Source organism: Apodemus sylvaticus, chromosome 5 (genome assembly GCF_947179515.1).
Source record: "Apodemus sylvaticus chromosome 5, mApoSyl1.1, whole genome shotgun sequence".
NCBI lineage: Eukaryota > Metazoa > Chordata > Mammalia > Rodentia > Muridae > Apodemus > Apodemus sylvaticus.
Window position 1 is genome coordinate 149,233,645 of NC_067476.1, and position 24,500 is coordinate 149,258,144.

General features: G+C 47.2%; 1 protein-coding gene across 7 annotated transcripts in view; it reads left to right on the forward strand.

The window, feature by feature from the left end:
• The window catches only part of Pkig (cAMP-dependent protein kinase inhibitor gamma), a 68,839-nt gene that overhangs the window by 32,546 nt on the left and 11,793 nt on the right, over positions 1 to 24,500 (forward strand). For 3 of the 7 annotated variants that reach the window (XM_052184218.1, XM_052184219.1, XM_052184221.1), the window contains exon 2: positions 12,383 to 12,452. The exons of 1 other annotated variant lie outside the window; for it this stretch is intronic. The gene's annotated coding sequence lies outside the window, so the exon portion shown is untranslated. Of the gene's footprint in view, positions 1 to 1,500; positions 1,628 to 3,291; positions 3,451 to 12,382; positions 12,478 to 24,500 lie in introns of those variants that run through there. 3 more of the 7 variants (XM_052184222.1, XM_052184217.1, XM_052184216.1) reach the window with 3 other exon arrangements.

The following is a 24,500-nucleotide window of genomic DNA, read 5'->3' on the forward strand; positions in this document are numbered from 1 at the left end:
TGTTCTACATGAATACTCATGAGAAGCCCTGTCTGACTTACATGAAAGGACATGTGTGGGGCTTGGCTGTGTGGGATCCTGGTTTGCATGTGCCTACTGTTGTCAGCTGTGAGACAGCGTGTGGGTGACATGCCTGTAGGTTGGTGGTGTTAGCATTCTCTCTTCATGCACTCCACCACAGATCTACAAGGCAAGTGTCAGGCACCCTGCTGAAGAAACTGATGTCTTGTGAATGAGCTCCTATGATTTTTGTTCCAAGCCAGAGGGTAGTGTCAGTAAAGTGAACTTTCTTACAAATGCAACCTTATTTCCTGATGCCCCTTGTGCTTGTGGGATAAAGGCACTGCTAAGCAATGGGTCAATCTCCAGCCCCTCAAGGCAGAGTTCCTCTCCCCCAAAAGCAGCTCTCAGAAGGCCTTTGTGCTGGGCTCAGCCTGACACTCTGGAGAAATCCAGTGCCTTTCTTCCAATTCCTCTTCCTCAGCTTTGTTACCTTGTCCTATCACTGTCTTTACTGAATCATCACCAGGGTGGAGAACCACGAAACAGTCAGAATTAGAAAATCATGTCTCTACTTTTGACATTGGGCTTTTTGTTGTTGTTGTTGGTGGTGGTTAGTTGGTTGTTTTTTGTTGTTGTTTTGGCAAATATTTTTGTACTCATTGTGTATCAGTCACTTAATCCTCACAAGAACCTAGAAGGGTCTGGGGGATGCCTCAGTGAGTCCGTGCCGGCATGAGGACCCTAGCCCACATAGACGTGAGGTATAGCTGCATTTTACCCCAGTCCTGGAGCTCCTTGGCCATCCAGCCTAGTGAGCAGTGAGCTCCAGGTCCAGTGAGAGGCCCTAACCTCAAAGAATAATGTGGGTTTCTCAGTGGTCAGAGCCCTTGCTGCTCTTCCAGAGAACATGCTGTAGGTACTGAGCACTGGCACTGTGGCTCAGAGCCAGCCATAAACTCCAGTTGCAGGGGATCCAAAGTCTTCATCTGACAGATCCATGTAGGCACCAGACACACACATAGAACACATGTGCATGCAGGCAAAGCACTTATATGTATGAAATAAAATAAATAAATCTAAAAAGAAGTAAGGTGGAAATGATTAAGGAAGACACCCAGCATGGATCTCTGGTCTCCATATACATGTGTACATTTTACACACATGCCTACACAGATGTGTGTTCACAGACAGCACACACAAAGAACTTGGGGAAGTTATGATCAGATCACATCCTCCATTGGACAGCCAAGGCACAGACGGATTGGCCACCTTAGGAGGGAGGCAGGGCCTGCTGGACCTCACATCTCTCCTGTGCTCTCAAGCTGATGGTTTTTATTCCACCCCAGTTCACCAACTTGTCCAAAGCCTTCTGCTTGGCAAATACCCTCCCAAGAAGAGCCTGTTTGCTTGAGTCCTGATAAACAACAGAGTTTTCTGAGAACTAATTAAAATTCCTGCTAAGTTACAAGGGGCCATAGCCTCTCCCATCTACCATAAAGAGCCCTAACTTCCCATCCCCATGGAAGTAACTTGTACACAGGTCTGCTCTGCTCCTCATGGGAGAGGCTGTTAAAACCACCTGATATTTTGGTGACAACGCCCTGTAAGCCCTCCCTCTGACCTGGTAAGTGCCTCTGTTATCAGCTGGGTGGGATGTATTATTAGTGTTGGCTCGTGTGTGTGTGTGTGTGTGTGTGTGTGTGTGTGTGTGTGTGTGTGTGAGAGAGAGAGAGAGACAGAGACAGAGACAGAGACAGAGAGATGTTCATTCTGACTTAGGAGTTAAGAGCCTCAGCTTTTACTTCTGACCCCTTTTATTTCTAAGACGTGTAACTTTGAGCTTGTCACATAACATCTGTTTCATTTTCTTAATGAGGAAAGAAAGTAATAACAATAATTCTCCTAGGGGTGTTTTGAGAATCAAAATAGATGATGAGCAGGGCAGTGGTGGCGCATGCCTTTAATCCCAGCACTTGGGAGGCAGAGGAAGGTGGATTTCTGAGTTCGAGGCCAGCCTGGTCTACAGAGTGAGTTCCAGGACAGCCAGGGCTACACAGAGAGACCCTGTCTAGAAAAAAACCAAAAAGGAAAAAAAAAAAAAAAGATGATGACTAGCATCTGTCCATGAGCTAGCATACTCGGTCTGCACTGACCACTGTCTCTGTCGCCTTGTAAGTGTCACTTCTCCATAATCCTAAAGTGAAGCCACTAGCATCTCATTTTAAGTTAGGAAAACTGAGAGATGGAGACTGGAGTCTGGGGGGTAGGAGTATATGTCATGTCGGACCCAGATGATGCCTCTGAATCTTCATGGTGCTCTCAGTCCTTGCCTAGGTCTCCTTGCTTCTCACAGGCCAGAGTGAGAGGTTTGCCACATCTTTGGTGGAGCACACTACACATGCAACATTCTTGTTATCTAGCCTAGCCATTGCTGGGTTTGTCCCTAAGGACAGTTAAATTCTCTTCTGTTTATCTTATCTAGTAGTTTCTGTTGTGTCTTATGCCCTCTGGGACTCTTTCACTGAATTCTTTTGGGTTTTCTCACAGAGAAATGTTTCAGTTCCACTGTAAAGGGGACCCAGGAGCCCACAAGGCCAGGCATCTTGGACCAAGGTTTCTTCCTGCTCAGGCTTGTGGCTGTTTGTTACTCCAAGATGTATTTGATAATAAGCTCTGCGCACACTGGCTTCCGGTGGAATCAGACAAGAAAGACACCCGTGTTACCATTTCACTGATGAAACCAAAGACCAGTGACTTGCTTGAGGCAGGGCCAAGACCTGAAACCAGTTCTCCAGCCACAGACCAGTGTTTTGTCCCAGCCTTCCCTGTGTGTACTCATAAGAACACAGGACACATCCTAGGAAGCTAGAGAAATGAAGGACCCTGAAGGACTGGGCAGAGGGGCAGAGGTGGAGAGACAGAGAGGGTTTCTGCCTAGTTAGCATATCATACCCCAAAGAAATGAATGGAAGCACAGCATTGGGCAGCCACAGGCCTCCCAGTGACTAAGAAAGCAGATTTACGCCGAGAGTCCTGGCCACTGACTGACCACATAGGAAGCCTTTTGTCACCAAGGCTGCAGCATTGAAAATTGAAGGAAGGATGTTTGGCAAATGTGACGGGCCTGGGATGCAGTTACAGCCCGCTGGCTCATTGTCCAAAGGAAATGGATCTCTCCTGTGGACAGAGAGGTGGAAACTGAGCAAGTGGGTTGAGTGGTTGACATCATCAGACCGGGAATTGGATTACAACAAATGGAGACTTACTTGGCCAGAGACTGGGAAACACCCACTAAAACCTCGAAGTGCTTTTCATTTAGGAGACACAGGGAGAGAGGAAGGGCAGGAACGAGCTGGCTGCCCCGCCTGCACTGCCCTTCTGAGTCCTGGCTTCTTGTGCTACCTTCCCTTCTGACCCAGGACCCCTGCCCTTGGAGACTTGGCTCCTGTGAGTACAGCTGCACTGCTTTCCTTCCCTCGCCCCAGCCTGCTGCCCACCAAGGTCTGTTTCTGTCTTCCGATGCATGCATGATTGCTTCCGACATTACAGCCTTCCCTGCAGCTGTCCAAGGCTGCAGAGTGCAAGCCTCATTCTCACAGGCTGCCTCCATCCCCACTGGAGACTTGCTCCACATACCTTCAGTAGTGTCTACAGCTTTCAGAGCACCCTCCTGCCCACATACCGGCCAAAAAGCCAAGTCTAACCTTAGAAATTGCTGTCTGTAAAATTTTAATAGTTTTCTGGTTACAAAGGTTTTTTAAATTACAATTAAAACAGTTTTACAAATTCTAGAAAGACTTGTCTCTCACATATAAAATTGGTATATTAAAATTCCTAATCTTCCTGCCTCCACCTCTCAAGGGCTAGGTAATATGTTAATGCCACTTTGTTTGGGTTGTGAAGTTTTCTCCCATATATTGTAGCAGTTGTGTAGAGCTCTCTCTGAAGGAGGGATGTTTGGCTCTGTGGTCTTTCCCTTGCTTCTTTTTAAAACTTTGTTTGTGTCTAGAAAGTAAACAGACATGTAAGCCCTTAGGCTTTCTTTTTCTTGGAGCCTGTTTTTAGGACTTTCAACAAGGCCAGCCACTCTGTAGGGGGTGGTAGTGGGGGCTTGTTTCCTCAATGTCCCTTTACTGGGTCTCAGCTGAGGTCCCCAGAGTTGGTTTAGAATTGGTCCTAGAGTTGTTTTATGGCATGCTGTGGCCCATCTCCCCAATTAGGTTGAATATACTTAATGTATTTTAAATTATATATTATATAGTTTACATGTGTAAATGTTTTGCCTGCATGTATATGCTAGAGATCTGCCTGTATCTTTCATGGCTGGTCCTTCAGAAGCAGAAATGGACCCAGAATCCCCTGAAACTTGAGATCCACATAGTTTGAGCCAAGCAGGTTAAATATATTTGAGGAGTTATAGCTAGGAGAGAAATATTGCAGCCTTGGAAGGAAAAAGCAGGGATCGAATAGGTGGAGCCCAGGTGTCGCATTTGCTACCACATACATAGCCTCTCTGGTTTCTATCTCCAGCACCACAAAAAATAAATCCACCATATAGTAAATAGCTACCCAAGGATAGTATGTGACCTTGGGCAGCATTTTATACACCTGGACCTGAGTTTTCTTATTTGTACCGAAATGAGGGAACAAAACCAGATGACCTATATACTTCTTTTCTTTGAGGCTGACCATTACAGCATTTGGACAAAGTGCCCTAGGTTTTTAGTATTCCAAAATGGCTAAAAACTAGCCAGATGGGAAAATCAAGAGGATACTGGGCAAGGGGCATGGCTCAGTGGATAAAGTGCTGGCTTGTATAAAAGCACGAGGACCTGAATTCAGATCCTGAACTTACATGAAAGTCAGGCGTAATGCTCAGTGCATTTATAATGCCAGAGTTGGGAGCATGGAGAGAGACTGGTCCCAAGAGCTCACCAACTAGTGGCTTAGCCCACTTAACTCCAGGTTTAATGACCCACCCTGCCTTAAAGAAGAAGGTAGAGTGTGAGAGAGGAGGTCCTTGAGGCTGGCTTCTGGCTTACATACTCATGCACATAGAGATACAGGCAGGTGAATACAGGTGAATGTCCCTCTTACACATGAACATGCATACACACACACACACACACAAAACAGGCAGTGTTAAGTTGCTTGTGAATTTTTATGGTTTTCTACAGATTTAGTATGCTTGAAAGAGGGAAAAAATTGGTGTCTACAAGCATATGCATTTAGGAGAGGCTTAGAAAAAATGATTGTTGGTCAGCACCCTTTCGGTGGTCAACCGTTTACCATAGTAGATGGTTACTGTGAATCTCTTGCCCATCTTTGCAGGGGGTAAATATTTCCATATTCTTCTGAACTCCTTCCTTAGGTCTGTTGAACTCCATGTACATAATTATTTGCTAACGTCAATTCCTGTGTCTCCATTAGCCTATCCCTGTGATCTGTAGTCTGTAGAGAGTCTGGCACATAGACGAAAAGAGACAACTCTGTTTTCATTTAAATTTGTTTTTACTAATGCAACTGTGTATGTGTGCCTGTATGACTCTTGAGCCCCACATACTCTTAGAGGGTGTTGATAGGATCCCTTGGAACCAGAGTTAAAGGTGTGTTTGTATGAGCTGCCTGAATTCAATCTGGTCTATGGAAGAGGGGTAAGTGCCCTTAACTGCGGAGCTGTTTCTCCAGCCTCAACAATTCCACTTCAATTTAAAACCTACCACTCTAGTTTTTAGTTTGTCAAGAAAGATGAGTGAAGGAAGGGGGACATCCCCGTAAATGCCTGTGTGCCCTTTCTTTTGACCTAGTGTCTTGGCCACCACTGAATAGTGAAAGGATATCCACAACTAGGATGGAAACAAAAGCAAAAGTCAGCTGTTGTTCCAGGTCTTGTTAATTCTTTGTCTTTAAGGCCACCACAGCCCCTAATCCTCAGGAGAATATATTGTTTGGAAACTCTTTGACGTAAGGTCAGCGTTAGAGAGAGAATTCTCAGAGCCCCTTGGCATATCTTAAAGCTGCAGACTTCCCAGTGGCTGTGCCATCTAAGGTGACCCTGAGGCTACTCTGTAGCATGGAAGTGGGAGGCTTAGATTCTTTTCTGTGTCTCATCCCCAGCCCGGTCCCAAGCACTGGGGACTCTGGATACAGGCCATCATTCTTTCTAAGGTGGGTAGGACTTGGGCTGCTGGGGTCCCTAAGTGGAAACTGGAGTGGAAAGAGGTGCCATGTCTTCTTCATATGCAAGGTGAGGATGGTTTTAGTTTCTTACTTGTGCTATCATGGTGCCGTTACAAGGCTTTCTTGCCATGTGCCATCCTGGAGGCGAGTTTACGGCATCTTTGGAATAGAGGTAGGCTGTGGAAGGTACTTCTGTGCTGAGCTCTTACGTGGCTTTCCTATCTTTCTCAAGTGTGTGTTACGTGCAAAGCTGGGCATCTCAGCTCTGCTGATCCCTTTTAATGTGAGAGGTTTTCCTTCATCTAACACAGAAAGAGGTACAAAGACGGCAAGTGACTTGCCCGAGTTCTCCTATCTAGCAGGTGATGGAAGTAGAGTGTGGAATGAGGATAGGCTGTCGCCCCCACCCTGGAGCTTGGCCTGCTGCTGTCTGTCCTCATCACCTCCTTGGGGCTCACTTTTGCTTTCTACTTGAAGAGGGATGTTGAACGTGAGTCAGAAGGCAGAGTAGTGTTTTGATCTAAATCTATGACTTAGGCTACATGCTTCATTTTCTTACCACTCCCCACCTAGTCTGGTCTGCTGCCTGGCTCCTGGCCCTTGACCACCATGGGCCTCTGATCCCTGGACTAGTTGGTGTGTATAGTCTGCCTGTGCTTTCGCTCTAGAGTTTGGTGGGAAGATGGGAAAGAGCACCACATCCCTTCCTCTTAACTCAGAGGCCCTGGGCAGCTCTTCACTCCTCCATCAGAGCCTGTCTGCCTTTGGGCAGAGCTGGGAGCACACTCAGGTCAATCCCACAGGGTGTTGTGGGGTGGATGAAATCCAGTAAACTAGCACCTGTAGATTAGTAGTACCAAACTCAGCTGGGCATGGCAATTCATACCTGTAGCCCTAGCACGTGAGAGGCTGTAGTAGCTATTCCTGGTTGTCAACTTGACTGTATCTGGAATGAACCACAAACCAGAATTAGAAGGCTCACCTATGACCCTAATCTGGAGGCTCAGATATACAAGTTTCTGACCTGGATCTTGGCATGGAGACCTTGAAGCCTAGTGGCTATGAATTCCAGAAGATTAAGACCGGGAGTTCAAGGTCGTCTGGAAACACTGGACATAAGGACATTGGAAGAAGGAAGACTCACTCACTCTTCTTTGCCTGTTTGCCTCGTGGGACTGAGCAACTGCTAGATCCTTGGACTTCAATCCGCAGCTGCTGCTGACCATTGTTGGGGAGTTGGACTACAGACTGTAAGTCATCGACAAATTCCCTAACTATATAGAGACTACCCATAAGTTCTATGACTCTAGAGAACCCTGACTAATACAGAGGCTAAGGCAGGAGGATAACCATGAGTTTCAGGCTGAACCTCAAGCCTATATAGAATGAGTTCCAGGCAAACCTGGTCTGTGAGACCTTGTTCCCCGAACAAACAACAAAATAAAAACAAAACACAAGGCCAGCAAGGTGTCTTAGTGGGTAAAAGAGCTTGCTGCACATGCTTGACCATCTGTTCAAGTCTCAGAATAATGAGGAAGGAGGGAGCAGACTTTGGAAGGCTGTCTTCTGACTTCCACATACATGCCATGGCAGGGGTGTGCTTGTGTGCACTTACACACCATCACCAACAAGACAACAAAACAACAAAGTAAAACCAAACTGCATGCTCTAGACTGCTGCTGTACCACCCGAAGGAGAGTGCTGGTGGGCAAGGCTCCTTGTCTGCACTCACCAGGCAGTGTGTATGTGGGAACCCCAGGAATGCCTCCTGACTCTACAAACAGGGCTGCAGGGCAGCTCTGTCACCCGGACACCAAATGTTCAGCTTCAAGTTAGTCATCAGCATGGAGGCAGAAAGAAGTGGGTGCTGCTGTCCTGGGGGAGCAGAGGGCCCTGGCCTGGCAGCTGCAGGAACAAACTGTTGCCTGCTGCAGCTGTGAGAAGCTGCGCGCACCCAGTCGATTGACTCAGCTGAGCGAGAGGCGCCAGGAGTGATTCCGACACAGAGACAGAGGTGGGAACTCTGGGAAGCAGATATTATTCATGGCTCACAGCTGTGCCCACCACCGCCCGGAAATGCTTTAACCCTGGCCTGGCTTCCTCTGAAAGGCTGAGCTGAGAGCACACTCAGCTGTGCTGTGCACATAAGAACCTAGCACTCAATGAAGCCAACAGTTCCAGTGGAGGAGGAGCTTCGTCGTGTGCGAAGACATTGCTGCTTCCATCTGGCTCTTCAGGACAGGATAAGGACCTGCAGAGCCCCTAAGGAAGGAAGTATCTGCTGGCTAATGCTCACTTATGTCCCAGGGCTCTGGGTCAGCTCTGGGTACTTCATAGATGCCGCCCTACCAGTCAGTAAATGTGTGCTCAGGGCTCTCCTGCTGATGTGGAGTTTGAATCCACTGGCAAAGACCAAAGACTTAGACTCAATTCAAATTTAGATGAAATGAATTTATTCTTAATGCCAGCAGAAGGATGGCAGCCTTAGAGCCAAAGGGTACTAAAGGAAGGGCTCATTAGTGGTCATCACAGTTACCTCATACTCCGAGGAATCCACAGCTGGGCAGGAAAATTGCTTTAGGGCCCTCAGTTCTTTTCAGCTCCATTCTACAGCAGTAAAGAGATCATTTCATCCTGTCCCACAGCAACAGTGGGCTTACAAAAGCCAGAGCACGCAGTTAGCTCACAGCAGCAGCACCATTTGCAGGCCCCTAGGACCGCTGCATTTCAGGACAAAAAGGTCAATGGCTATTTAAGGGGTACCTGGTACCGCCTTAAGTTCCTTAGCTACCATAGGGGAGTCGTGTATAAATTGTCACACAAACTAGACCACTCAGGGAAAATGGAAAGAAGTGCCATCAATGACTGGGATATAGTGTGTATAATGATGCTCCCTCTCCTCCCATTACAGTCTATGTTCTAGGCTGAGCAGGTAGGGGCTGCCTCCCTTGGTCTTGATCTCTAGTCAAAAAACAGTGGGTGTTAGTTCCCCTGCATGGTGGTGTGGTAGGAATGGGAAGGGGGAAGGGGAATATTTTGACCTTTTAAATTTTTATTTATTTCAGTTTATTTGTTTTGAGACAGAGATTCACTGTGTAGCCCTGGCTTGGCCAGAACTTGATGTGTAGACTAGGCTATCTTTAAACTCAGAGAGATCTCTCTGCCTCTGCCTTCCTCATGTTGAGATTAGAGGTGTGCATCACCATGCCTGTCCTTGGCCAAACGCCTTTTTAACTTATATAGTTCACCAGCCAAGATGGTGGCCAACCATACAGTTACTGAAAATTTTTGAATTATGACCTAGAAAGTATATGAATGATAGCATCATAACCCCCGCCCTGTCTTTGTCTTTCTCCCACTCCATGTGAATGACAGCATCAACTCTGTCTCTGTCTCTCACTCTCACACAACATTGATGCACACACAGGTACACACAGGAAGTGTGAACACAGGGACACACAAAAAACCAAAACAAAACATAACAAACTAAATGTGTAATAAAATAACAGAACAAGAAATTAAAAACACTCCCCCCCAAGACAAAAACTTTCTTGGGATTAGAGAAATAAAAGGAAGCCAGACATGGCATGATACTCACCTTTAATCCCATCATTCCCAAGGCAGAGGCAGGTAGAACTCTGTTTTGGAGGCAGGCCTGGTGTAGCTAGTGATTTCCAGGGCTATGTAGAGAGACCCTATCACAGCTAAATAAATAGAAAAAAATGTAAACATAAATATAATTAACTTAGAGTAAAACAAACATTTATACATATATACATGCGCATAGCACACATATAACGTGTGTGTGTGTGTGTGTGTGTGTAGGTGCCCATGTGGGTCAGATCCCTTGGAGCTAGAGTTACAGGCATGTACTGGTTGGCTTTGTGTGTCAACTTGACACAGGCTGGAGTTATCACAGAGAAAGGAGTTTCAGTTGGGGAAATGCCTCCGTGAGATCCAACTGTGAGGCATTTTCTCAATTAGTGGTCAAGGGGGGAGGGACCCTTGTGGGTGGTACCATCCCTGGGCTGGTATTCTTGGGTTCTATAAGAGAGCAGACTGAGCAAGCCAGGGGAAGCAAGGCAGTAAGGAACATCCCTCCATGGCCTCTGCATCAGCTCCTGCTTCCTGACCAACTTGAGTTCCAGTCCTGACTTCCTTTTGTGATGAACATCAATGCAGAACTGTAAGCTGAATAAACCCTTACCTCCCCAACTTGCTTCTTGGTCATGATGTTTGTGCAGGAATAGAAACCCTGACTAAGACAAGGCATATAGGCATTTGTGAACTATCTGATATGTATTCCAGGATCTGAACATAACTTCTGAGCCAGCCTCCCAGGAATAAGACTTTTAATTACACACAGTCTGATAGAGTTATCAGTGTTGAGTTACAAAAAACCCTGTCTCAACAAAGCAAGCCTGTTGTCCTGTGTCATGGGAGAGGCCCCAGAGTGTGGTGGTGAGCCTAAAAGGATCCATAACATTGAAGCTGTTATGCCTTCAGTTCATGTGGTCAGCCAATATTCATTCATCAACTGTCCTGGGGGAGGCAATGGATGGATGATGTAAAAGTAAGAGGAAAAAAGTGCCTCAGGGCCTGGAGATGTGGGCCTGTGGTTCACAGTGCCTCAGGGCCTGGAGATGTGGGCCTATGGTTCACAGTGCCTCAGGGCCTGGAGATGTGGGCCTGTGGTTCACAGTGCCTCAGGGCCTGGAGATGTGGGCCTGTGGTTCACAGTGCCTCAGGGCCTGGAGATGTGGGCCTGTGGTTCACAGTGTCTCAGGGCCTGGAGATGTGGGCCTGTGGTTCACAGTGCCTCAGGGCCTGGAGATGTGGGCCTGTGGTTCACAGTGCCTCAGGGCCTGGAGATGTGGGCTTGTGGTTCACAGTGTCTCAGGGCCTGGAGATGTGGGCCTGTGGTTCACAGTGCCTCAGGGCCTGGAGATTTGGGCCTGTGGTTCACAGGGCCTCAGGGCCTGGAGATGTGGGCCTGTGGTTCACAGGGCCTCAGGGCCTGGAGATGTGGGCCTGTGGTTCACAGGGTCTCAGGGCCTGGAGATGTGGGCCTGTGGTTCACAGTGCCCCAGGGCCTGGAGATGTGGGCCTACGTGGTGGTCACTGCCGTGAAGTGTACATGGCAGAGGTTGAGTGAAGTGAGAGGCAAATCAAAGTATGTTAGGATATGTAGAGATGGAGACGTTACTGCTATTTTATTGAAATCTTTATTATCAATTAAGCAAAAGCTAGAAGCATGGTGCTGCAGAGGCGCACAGGCCCTCCAGGGCACCCGTGGGCACAGGCACCTGTTGCCAGTGCTCCCCTTCTTTCACTTTATCGGAGCATTTCCTCTGCTCTCTCCTTCTGACTAAATGATTCAAAAAGTGTTTACATTTCTCTTCTCTGGGCTCCTGCTCTCACAGCTATGGAAGCCAGGGCATCTCCTGGGCCAGCCTCTGTGAGCAGAGATTCAGTAGTGTGAAGTAGCCAGTTCCCAGCAGCCAGCTACTCCCAGGGCTGGATGGCATTGGCTGGGGGTTGGGTTTCTGTCTTAGACTTTATCTATTTTCCACTTTGTAGCCTTGGCTGACCTAGGTTCATAGAAATCTGCATGCCAGCACAAAGAATTCCAGCTAGCCAGCAGCCTGTCTGACAAACCAAAACAGGAAAATGGATCAGAAGACCTGTTGTTTTGTTTCTCTCCTCTCCCCCACCAACCAAACAACTTAAAAACAAATGCTACCTGTCCATATGCAGGTAGCAGGTAGCTGTGTGGGGTCATATGCCTATCCCCACGCCTCAGCACTGAGAGGGAGATTGTGAGACTAGTTGGTACTACATAGGAAGACTGTCCTCCACAGAAAAGCAGAGGTAATATGTGCAATTTCACAATATTCTTTTAAGCAACAAAGCATAAATATCTTTCCAAGTGAGTATTTTATACTTTGAAATGACTGCGTAGTATCTTGGCATGCTGATCCCCAAGAACTTAACTGCATTCCCTATCTAGACAGTTAATCCACGCGGTACCTGTCCTCTCTTGAGTCCTCTGTGGTTATCCATTCCTAGATGGATACACTGGAAGGCTGTGCTCACAGTGTGGATACAGATGCTGTGGACTTGTCTCTAGAGGCTGCTCCAGTTTCCAGCCCAGAGTATGTCTGACTCTAATCTTGTCTTCTTTTTTCTGGTTCCTTAGACTTTCTACACTGGTTAATCAAGAGCGAAAAATCTGAAGAGATGCAAGCAGGAAAGCAGAATTAACTGAGGTGGGGAGCTGTGTAGTTTACCTCTGTACGTCACATCACAAGTTTGTCTACACACCGCTTTCCTTTTTTTTTTTTCCTCTGCTTGAAGAAAAGAAAGCCAATGGGTTCTAATGACGTTCAAGGGGAATTTTAGTAGCCTGAAGAAAAGGCAGGGTGGCTCTTAGCACCATTTATATAATGCCATGCTGCAGAGCCACAGGCCTGATTTCCATCCAGGCAATTCTTTCATAGCATTGGAAAGACAGCTTCTTTCTGGTGCCTTAGCAGGTTTCTTCAGCCAGGGAGTCCTACATAACTGATTAGCAACAGTGGGTGTGACTCCAATTTTTTCTGCATGTATCTGTTATAAAGGAGTGTTTACAAAAACTAGGGCATGTTATGGGAATTGTCATTTTAAGACTAATTACCAAAAGCAAACCCTAGTCCAAAGAAATGGGACCAACCCAGCAGCCCTGTTAGAAGGGATGGGGCAGGCACCTTCTGTGTGGAGACACACTCTGCACATAGTGTAAGTGGGCTGCCTAGGGTCAGTGCTCAGACATTTGTGATAGCCAAGTGTTGTTTAGACTAAGCGGTGCATAGTCTAAAAGAGCCAGCATGATTTTTGGTGTTCTCTCTCTCTCTCTCTCTCTCTCTCTCTCTCTCTCTCTCTCTCTCTCCTCCCTCCATTCTTCTTCCCTCCCCCACCCCCCATTCACTCTGGCTAGCTTGTGCCTCCCATGTGGTGGGATGAAAGGTGTGCATCACCATACCATGCCTGGCTTTTCACCTAAAACACCCAAATCTAAAATTCCTGTGAGTCACAGTGAATTGTTAAGTTGGAAGTATATGACCCACCGACATCTGCCCACACATGAAGGTGTCCTTGTGAAGGGAGAGAGAAACAAAGGCCACCTGCGCCCAGTTGACCCATGTCTACCAGGTCTTAGCTGCAACCAGAGTGGTCAGAAAAGATTTGGGAGCCGGTGGTGAGCTCAACTCTTTCTGAAGAACTCATTGGACTGCTGTGCTTTTGTTTCTCAGCCAGGGATGTGTGAGGAAGACAGTCTTGTAGGCATAGCACAGCTCTAATGAAGTTCAGCTTAGAGTCACTCAGGAAATTATCGTTTATCTCAGTTTACCAGCAAATGTGAGATGGATACTGGATACCACAGAGGAAATAGCGGACATAGTCCTTGCCCTCAGGAATCTTTTGGGTCTGGTCACTAGATGAGTGACTGTTACCTGTACTGGGTGCAGAAGCAGGCGAGAAACAGTCTGGAGAGGAGTGCACCCAACGGGCTGTAAGCCTTGAGTCTCTGGGCCTCTGACAAGGGGATACTTGGGCTTGTGTAGTGTAGAGCAGGTGGCAGGACTGGAGTTTACAAATGGCCGCGAGTGAGTACAGGACTGAAAGTCACTGAGTGCTATTCTAGGAGTCTTGTGAGTTAGACGTAGAAAGATGACTCTTCTGGAAGTGGGCCGCGTTAGCGTTCTTACCCTTTCCACCTGCTATCATAACCTCTCCTCAGGGCTTGTGTTCCTCCTGCCTGCGGACCCTGATAAGGAATGGTGGCAGAGTCTGGGAGAGACAATCTCCCTGGAGAGATTGAGGAGGCAGGTCATTCAGTGCAAAGCAGAGTCCAAGTAGCCCTGCACAAGGCCCTTGTCCCTGTGAGCTCGGCTACTGAGGGGGATGGGCTCTCCCTCTCTCCTGCCTCACTCCTCTGTGGATAGTTTACATGCCCAGTTAGGGCTTTGACAGGAATCCTGCCTGTTTGTCACATGTACTGTTGAAATCCTCACGAGGACATAAGGGTTTCACTAGCTGCTATATGTCCTTCCTTAAGGGCCTCTCTCCTGTGATGTCACCTTTAGGGAGGAGCAAACAAACACAGCCTTTGCTGTGTGTCTATGGTTGTTCTGGAACTCATTCTGTAGAACTCAGAGATCTGCCTGCCTTTGCCTCCTGAGTACTGGGATCAAAGGTGTGCGCCACCACCCCTGGATTACTTTAATGCTTCTTAATCTCATTTAGTTTAGTCTTGTGAAGTATCCAAATATTACAGATATAACAGAGACCTCTGTTTCTCCTCTGTTCTCTCCCAAACCATAAGTTCTTAGCAAGGCCACTAGTAACTAACATGAGATTTAGACCTGCGCTCTGGGGCGGCCTGTCTGATTAGTTCCTCAGACCTTCCTCCATGTGCATTGAGGCCACCTCTCTGCCTGTAGGCGAGTTCCCTAGCAGTTGAGAGTGCCTCTGCGTTGAGAGTGCCTCTGCTTAGTTCTCTGGACATTTTTCTTTTGGCCTATAGCCACGCTCACAGAAATGGCATTGTTACTCCTGCGAGAGAAAGAGCAGTGGCTTGCTTTAACCTGGTGTGCACACTGAAGGTGCCTTTCATCTTAGGAGGAGCCATGGCTGCCAGGACAGCTCCTTCGAGTGGAGAGGGGCTCGGATGGGAAGCCTGTTTGCCTAGGACTGTATCTACACCAAGCCGTTTAAAGATAAGGATTTAAGTAAAATATAGTAGACTCCTATAACTCCATAACAAAACCAGCTCCTCAAATAGACCATTAAAAAATAAGTAAAGTACTTAGTTGTTGAGGATTTTTGTGCTTAATTTTTGGTTGTAGTTGGTTTCTTATATTTGTTTGATTGTTGTTTTAGTGTTTGGTGCTTTGTGATTGGGTCTCATATAGCCCAGGCTGGCCTCAAATTCCCTATGTAGCTTTAGATGGCTTTGAACCTGCTGGTCCTCTGCCTCAGTTCCCAAACTGGGATATGCTGCCGTGCTTGATTTCTTTCTTTCTTTCTTTCTTTCTTTCTTTCTTTCTTTCTTTCTTTCTTTCCTTCCTTCCTTTCCTTTCCTTTCCTTTCCTTTCCTTTCCTTTCCTTTCCTTTCCTTTCCTTTCCTTTCCTTTCCTTTCCTTTCCTTTCCTTTCCTTTCCTTTCCTTTCCTTTCCTTTCCTTTCCTTTCCTTTCCTTTCCTTTCCTTTCCTTTCCTTTCCTTTCCTTTCCTTTCCTTTCCTTTCCTTTCCTTTCCTTTCCTTTCCTTTCCTTCCTTCCTTTCCTCCCTCCCTCCCTCCCTCCCTCCCTCCCTCCCTCCCTCCCTCCCTTCCTTCCTTCCTTCCTTCCTTCCTTCCTTCCTTCCTTCCTTCCTTCCTTCCTTCCTTTCCTTTCCTTTCCTTTCCTTTCTTTTCCCTCCCTCCCTCCCTCCCTCCCTCCCTCCCTCCCTCCCTCCCTCTCTCCCTCTCTCCCTCCCTCCCTCCCTTCCTATTTTGCTCTTTTGAGATGAGGTCTTTTTGTGTTATCCTGCTGACCTGAAGCGTGTCTTAGTTCTATCTCAGTCCTTCCCAAATTCTGGAATACTCTGGCTTTTTGTTTTGTGGCATTTTTGTATTTTTGTCAAGGTGTCATCTAGCCTTGGCTGGCACTGAAGCCACTGTGACTTTGAACTTTTTTAAGTTTTAGATTTACTCATTTTATGTGTATGAGTTTTTGTCTGAATGTATATCTATGCACCACAAGCATGCCTATTACCTGTGGTGGTCAGAGGGTAATGGATCCTCTCGGACTGGCGTTAACACATGGGTGTAAGCCATGGTGGGTGCTGGGAACCAAGCGCAGGCCCTCTGCAAGGATAAGTGCTCTAAGCTACCGAGCCATGCCTCTGCCTGACCTTGAACTTCTGAGCTTCTTGCCTCCTGGATACTGCCATACTTGGTTTCTGTCGTGCCAGAGATAGAACCCAGGATCTAAGTAAATACTTTACTAAGTGATATTCCTATACCCAGAAAACCTCTAGACATACTTTCATCAAACAACAACCAGAAAAAAACAGCAGTGTTGTATGTAGCCTGCACTGGCTTCATGCCCCGTCATATTTAAGGGCCACTTTAATTCCTGATCTTCCTACCTGGCCTTTTAAATTTTTCTTTTTTTTGCTTTCTTGAGACAAAGCTGTATGTTAGCCCAGGCTAGCCTTCTAATCACAGTGCTCTTGCCTCCACATCCCTAGAACTGGAGCTAAAAGTTTGTGCTGCTCCACCCCAACAATTAGTTTCCTTAGGGTAACATACAAATGGCTGACAGATGCCAGCCTGCAATCATCAGAGAAATGCAACTGAAACTGAGTGGATTAGCTGCTTCACAGGTGCTCAGAGCCCTGTGGGAAAGGCCCCAGGAACTCAGAGGCGCTTGCTTGATATTGTTGGTATGTAAGTTAGCATAGCTGTTATGGAGAACTGGAGAGGTTCCCAAAAAATGAAAAGTAGCCAGGTTTGGTGGTTCACACCTCTAATCCTAACATTCAGGAGACTGAGGTAGGAGGATTGCTGTGAATTTGAGGCTTGGCTGAGCTACACAGTGAGACTCTGTCTCAAAAATGAAATAACACCCCAAATTAATAATAGAACTACCACATGATCTAGAAACTCCCATGTATTTATCTAAGAAAATTAAGTTTGTCTCCTAAGTAGATGTCTGCAGGCCCAGGTTCACCACAGCATTGTGGCTCACAGCAGCCAGGATGTGCATGTGCAAGCAGCTAAATGTCCAGTGACAGATGAATGGGTAAAGAAAAGTGTGTGTGTGTGTGTGTGTGTGTGTGTGTGTGTGTGTGTGAGAGAGAGAGAGAGAGAGAGAGAGAGAGAGAGGTTTGTGTCATATGTTGTGTATACATGCATATTACTTAAAATAGAAGGATAGACTGTCATTTGAACAAGGATGGACATGGAAAACATAATTATCTTGAGTAAAACAAGCTAGGTAGAGGAAAAGTACCACATGATTTCCTTTTTATGTAGAATTTAAAGAGCTCAGAGAAATAGCATGAGGGGCTGAGGAGTGAGACGGTGTTGGCCAAAGGCTCCAAGCTTACAGTTGTATAATGGATAACAATAATAAGTCTAATGCACAGAATGACAACTATTGCTGGTGATAATGTGTTGGGTGCCTGCCAGTTGCTAAGAGAACAGATCTTAGGTTGTCTCTTCATGAAAGTGAGGTGATGGGTATGTAATTAGCTGAATGTGGTAATCATTTAGGCAATTTAATATATAAATATGAATTTTACCACCATAATGCTGAAAGGTTTAAACGTCTGTCCGGTTCATTGGGAGCCGTCATTTAACCCCGGGGAGCTGTTTTCCCATCTAGAAAATGGCTGACACTTAGCACAGAAGTAAGAACACATCACAGGCCATGCTCTTCCTGGCATCTTACTCAGCCACTCACTGTATCATCTGTGGTTTATGGAGCAAAAATCCTAGGCTTCTAGAAATCATAGCATTTGGCTAATGATCAGAAGCTGGAGAGTGGCACATCCAACATTTCATTTCACTCCAGCCTTTTTAAAAAGCGCTATGCCTTTTATTTTTTCAACTACTCAAAAGTTGTGGATTTTACTTCACTTTTTAGATGGAAGTAACTCCTGCCTTGAATGTCTTATCTGAGCCAAGCACTATGCACTTAATATTTTTATTTTCTAGTTCAGCCATGTGGAGAAGTTGTTATCCCCATTTCACAGGCAAAGAACTAGGGGTTCGAAGAGTTTCAGAGTCTCCCTGTAACTCTGTAGTGAGACCAGGCTTTGAACTCTTGGCAGAGAAAGTTCCCAGTTCTTATCCTGTATTTGTGTGCCATGCTTCTCCACAGCCGTAGAAGGAAAGGACTTAGAGCAGCACCCATTTTTTTTTCCTTTGGCAGTGGTCCTCAGTGGACACTGTTTTTACAGGTGAAGAACCCAAGACTCAAAGATGCTCAGAGGTTCACGCCCTTGGCGGCTTGTACTGTGGGGCTTGTGAGGTGGCTTCTTCCCTGAAGTCCACCCTCCCACCTTCTTTCGGCACAATCTCCTTGTAACCAGGGTGAATTTACTGCCTTTTTTCTCTTCCACTTTCTAGTAGTCCCAGGATTTGGGGTTTTTTGGCCCTCAGCCCCTCTGCTGAGACTCTTCTCTGCTTGTAGAGCTGGGGTCTCTAGTGGGAAGCCCCCATGAGAATAGAGCTCTCCCCCTGCTTCTCAGCCTGTGTACCCTGCCTGCCAGCTGCTTCCCAGAACACCAGGCCGTGTCCTCTTCTGACTTAGGGCCTCTGGGAATCCCCGAGATGCATATTTGCAGTGACTTGGTTGTAGCTGTCAGTTTCCAGGATGTTTAAGAGGGTTAGCCTCTGCTCCAGCTGCTTTTGGAACACTAAGGGCCAGAGCCCCATGCACTCTGACACTGCTGAGCTATGTGGGAAGACCCCAGGACACTAGGGTTCTTGTAGTCACAGGTGGCATTCCTTGATGCTTACAGATACACATTTTCTTGGGAAATGTCCACAGTTTTCCTAAGATTGTCAAACGTGTTTTTGACTTTTGGAATTTGAGAACTTTTGGTCTAGAGATAATTTCCAGCACTGTAGGCCATCTAAGCTTCCAGGTGACAGGATCATGGGTGAGCTGAGATAAATGACTTAGTATTGCTGAAGCTCACAGCTGCTCTGTGGGATGTTCCAGACTCCCATCGTAAAATGTACAACCTGGGTCATCCCACTCATCCCCTAAGTGCTTTGAACATTACATGAGTTTACTGGTTGAGTCCATGCAAGCACTGTTGTGAGCTGTTGTGTCCCAATTCCTTGGGAACCCAAGAACTGCAGGGCCCGATGCAATTATGCATAAGAGTCTTTATTATTATTATGAGTCAGATTCGGATCACAAACCTTTCCACTGCACAGGTAGGAGTGCAACCGCAAGCCTAGATGGTTACACGTTTATATACAGCATAGTTAGGAATTCTCTGGATATCAGGGTGATTGGGGAGGCGAGGAGGCAAGTCATTTTTCAAACACATACTGTTTGTGCAGGTGGCAGGGAGGAATCATACTGCTGGGAGAGGAATTCTTCTGACCTAAGGAGGATCTTTATGGTGCTATCAGGAATTAGTGTGTTTTATGGCTGGCTATAGCTGTCTGTGACCCCTGGTTACCTCCCTTTCAAGATCTGGATGTGGGACCCTAATCTTCCCAAGGATGTTTGGCTTTTGGATTTCCGTCCAAGGACAGGCGCCAGCTGCACCTGGGAAGTGCCCAGCCGTTTATCAGGGAGACAAGGGGGGGGGGGGAGGCTGCCATTATCCACTCAAGCTGGCACCTGTGGCTCCTGGAGGCCTTTTCATTAAGGGGTCCTCTATGGAAGTGGGGACAGGGATATTCTGGTGCCTATTCCAGTTTCCTGGGTCCTCTCTGAGAGACCAGGGATGGGGAGGAAGCCTCACACTTGCTGCAGGAGGGGAGCGGGGAGGGATAGGGGAAGTGGAACTTCTGCGAGAAAGTGCAGGGCCAAGTTGTCTGTGTACCTCAGACAAGAACTGTGTTGGGCTGAGCACTGTGGCCTGCGCCTTTAATCAGAGCACTCAGGCAGGATGGTCGCTGTGAGTGTGAGACTAGTGAGTTCCAGGACAGCCAGAGCTACATAGAAAAACCGTTTCAAACAAACAAAATGACAATAACAACTAAGAGGAAAAAGGAAGGGAGGGAGGGGAAAGGGAGGGTAAGACCCTGCTTCAAAAAAATAAACTAAAATACCGTGCTGGCTTTAGTTCAACCTGACCTTCACTGCCATGGGTACCATTACATGCACCTTGCATGCTGTCACATTAATCCTCAGAATGCACTAAGAAAGTGGGTGCTGCCGTTTTACATGTGGAGAAACTGACTGTTGTATGAGTCTGAGTGACTTGCCGTAGACTATACAGCCAGTGAGCCAGTCAGAAGTATGTAACTAAAGCACACCTGCTCACCTGCCTTATTTTTAGGGAAAAGACAGAAAAATAAGAAAGTGTTCTGCATAGGGCATAGAGCCCAGACACTGTGACCCTGAGAACATTCTGTGTGAACGCCTATATGAGAAACTACATTCATGGAGGTGATCTAAAATCCTGAGGAAGGCTCAGGGCATAATGCACCAGTGCACTAGTGTCTACATGAGCAGGGTTTCTCTCCATCAGAATTAGATAGGGTGTTTTTCTTCCTATAACTTTATGAATTCACATACCACATAGTTCACCCATTGAAGTCAGTACCCTTCACAGTCGGATAGCTGTCACTGTAATAACCTATAAATAGACATCTCCAGTACCCATGTGGAAACCTTGCACACTTTTGCCATCACCCTCTTGTTCCCTCCCCAGGCAACTGACTGCTGATCTACTTTGTGTCTCCAGATGAGGTAGGGCTTTGACACTTAGATAATAATCTGAGAATCCTGGTGCTATAGCTATGTCATCCTTAGGGAATAATTAGAGACATGAAAGTTGATTCTAATGCATTTTATAGATGGTCCTATTAGCTAAGAAGCTCTGAGCGTGTGTCTGATCCAGATCACTCTGGATCTGATGTAGACAAGAGGCAGGAGGGTTTCTAAGATTTATGTGTGTGTGTGTGTGTGTGTGTACAAGTATGCTCATACATAGAGACCTGAGGAAGGTGCCAGGTGTCCTTTGTCATTCTGTCTATTCCTTTTTCCTATAGCTCCTAGCTGCCGATGTTTGTGACATTTTACGTTTATATATGATATCCTGAAATAGTCCTGAACTCTTCCCCCTCACCAGGTGTATGGACTGTCATGCCTCCCATCAGTAAAACGTCATCAAGGGCTATTGTTGTACCAATACCTCTGTCTGTCATTTACAGACCCACTGTGGGAGTTTGAAAGCACACCCAATGCTTCTTGCAATTCTACTGTGTGCCTCACCCACCGCTGTAACGTGTGAAGAATTAGGGGATTTTCAGTGAGTCTCCCTCCATAGACCTTGAGCTTCTTCAAGGCCGTATTTGTGTCTGACTCTTTTGCAGTACATAGCATGAAGTCACAAATCTGGTACTCGGCAAGTGATCTCTAAGGTTTTGGATGAATGGATGACTATTGTTGAGATAATATCTTGGTTTTCACCCTGCTCAGGGTATTTTGGGGTGACTTTGGGACCCTTAGAGGAACTGGAGAGGAGGCCCGAACTGCAAGTGCTGCCTTTGCCCTCGCTCTCCGACGTTGCAAACCACATCACCTCAATTCCCACGAGTGGGATAGCAGGAGTAACTTACTTTCTCTCTGCATTTATGCAGGGCAGGACTTTGGACAGTGTGCCTGGCACTTCTGGCACGCATAGCTAGAGGCTGGAGCTGGATTAACAAAGGTGTGCAGCAGTCAGTGCCTGGCAGCCTCATCTCCACCGTGTAGCTCAGGCTTCCTCCGGTGGTCCCTCCCTCCCCAGAGTTTGAGTTCCTCTTGGTATGGCGGCCTCTGATTGCCTGTATTCCTCAAGCACTGGAGACAGGTCCTAGGAGAGCCAGGGGGGTGCTGTATCAGATCCCCTAACTTCATCTTAGAGTCAGACACCATCCTTCATTTTATGTTGGACACCAGACACTAGGGTACAGCTCAGTGGTATATGGAAGGCCCTAAGTTGAACCCCCAGCCCCTCCCAAAAATGAAAGAGGAAGAAATGGAAGAGAAGGAAGAAAAGAAGTTAATTCTACAGCCAGCTCATAACTCATCCAAAAGGATTTAAGTTAAGCCCTCTTCCCTTCTGTACTTTCTTGATGGTGCCGGAACCTTAACCCAGGGCCGTTTTGTGCTCGGCCAGTGCTCTGTCCCTGAGCTCTATCCCAGCTTTTTAGATGTCATTGTGCTAGGCAGAGCGTCAAACAGCTTGTAGATACACTGCAGAACTACTACAAAGATAGGGCTGTTTTCCCTGGCATTTGCCCGTGGACCCCAAAGGCTGGGGAACCATGCCCAGAGGTACCCACCTGACACCAGCCGAACTGGAGCTTAGCCCAGCAGGGGACCTTGGCGAGCCTGCCTGGAAGTGAGTTCACTTTCCCTTCCTGCCCCTCCCTCCACAGGCTGCCCCTAGAGAGGGCTGCCCCTTTCTGGAAGTTTTGCTTCTAAGCTGAGCCTCTAGCTAAGCTTAGATAAATCACAAATGACAAAAGAGCTGGGGAGAAGTGCACCTGGCCTCCAGAGACCGCTGCTCCATCCCAGTGGCCCTAGAACCACAGATGGTGCCCTGCCCACATAAGGCATAATACAGCCCCGCTGGGCAGGGCATGCTGCTAAGGTGGGGCTTTAAAATTGATATCCCAAATTATTGGGTTCTTTTCTATTGCTGTGGATTAAGAATTTTGAGTCACATGGGGTGAGGGGGCTGATATTGGGATGTAAAGTGAATTGAACAGATTAATTAAAAAAATTTTGAGGCAAATTCATAGACTCAACCAAATGTCAGTGAAAAGACTAAAGAATCTGATCTCCAGCACAAAATCCAGTGAAGAGGACTAGACTAGGTGTGGGTGTCCCAGCCTGTACTCTTAGCACGATGGAGGCTGAGGCAGGAGAATCAGAGGTTTGAGCCAGCCAGGGATACATTGTAAGACTTTGACTCTAAACCAGAAACCACAAGTGAGAAAATTCAGCAGAGAACTTTGCTTAAGCATTGAGAGTACATCTGGTTTGTGTGGTGAGCACAGAAGAATGTTTTCATGAGCCTTCCTGGTTCCTGCTCTACTTTTTGAAATTCTTTCTTTGAGGCTAGAGACTCGGGTGATTGGGTGGGCAGGGGACCAAAATAAAAAAATAAATTAAATTAAAAAAAAAAAGAAGGAAAGAGACTCTTAAAAAAAAATCTTATTAGACACAAGTGCCCATTGTAGGTCACTTCTATGCGTTAGCTGGATTACAGACTAGCTCGAGTTCCACATACACCTTGTGACCTTGGGCAAGCTATGGACTCCTGAACCTCCCCTCTCTTTTGCAAAATAGCCACAGTAACGGTTTCTTTGTCTTAGACTTGGTATGTAGTCAGAGACCGCCTGGACCTCTGCTCTCTGTGAGCTTTGAGAATCCCACAACCGCATTCAAGGCAGTAATTAGTACCCATGTTTCTTGGTTGTCCATTGGTCATGTAAGATGGCCAGCATCATAAAGGGCCCCGCTGGGGACAGACATTGGCCTCCAAACCCTAGTTACCTCCACTGTGTTAGCCTCCTGGCACAGGCCTCACTGACTTAGACAGTGAGACAGGAACCCTGGTGGTTTTGAGTCTGCAGACCTCAAAGCAGGAACCTTTAAGAACTCCAGACCTGGGTGCCACCTGTCTATTTACAGTGTACAGGAGAGGAAAGTAGCCTAAGAATGCTTCAGGCAGAGGGAAGAGGCTTAGAAAGGTCAGGAATTACATTAGGTTTGAGAATTAGAGAGCCCAGCATGACAGCAAAAATATGCCATGAAGAAAGTAGAAATGGTGAAAGACTGGGAAGGACTGAGGGGTGAGGCCAGTGCAGGATGGTGGGGTTGGGTGGGGAGGGGGGTGGGGGGGCGACGGCAAGGGCAGTGTGGGACTGAGGGCCTTGAGGTTAGGGCTTTGCTGATGTTGAATGGAGCAGAGGAATCCCACAGCCCAGTTTGTGTTTCAGGAGTGGAGGGACGCAGGACTGTGTGAGGGCCTCTGCATAGATAGCAGTTGGCACATGGTCAGTGGTGGTAGACAGTGGGCACTGGAACTGTCTGGCAAGCAGAAACATGGAGCCTGGTGACAAACTCCAGGTGGCGGCGGAGGAGGATCAAGAAAGGCTCCCAGCTCTCAACTCCAGCCCCCTGTGAACAGGGGAGGCTGAGAGGGGTGGGCCGCTGGGAGGGGTGGGCCGCTGGGAGGGGCGGGCTGATAGCTTGACTGTGAGGTTTGCTTTGGTGATGAGGAAGTCCAGTGATACTCAAAGTGGGCAGAGAGTTGGAAACTCTGGAGCTATCAACAGAGTATTTAAAGGACGGTCACAGGGCTGAGGTTTGGGGGGAAGCTCTAACATAGAGGTTCCAGTGGAAGCAGGAGACCCAGAGGATGTGGTGTCGGGACACCCCGTGGGAAATGTGACTGGAGAAGTAAGAAAAGTGCCCTGTCCCCTATCAGTGCACAAGTCACTGATGGCCCCGCCTGCCCGGCACCCTACCCTTTCCTCCCATTACACCATCTCCCCAGCAAGTCTCACAGCTGCACCCAGACCATGAAAGGCTGGGCTTTC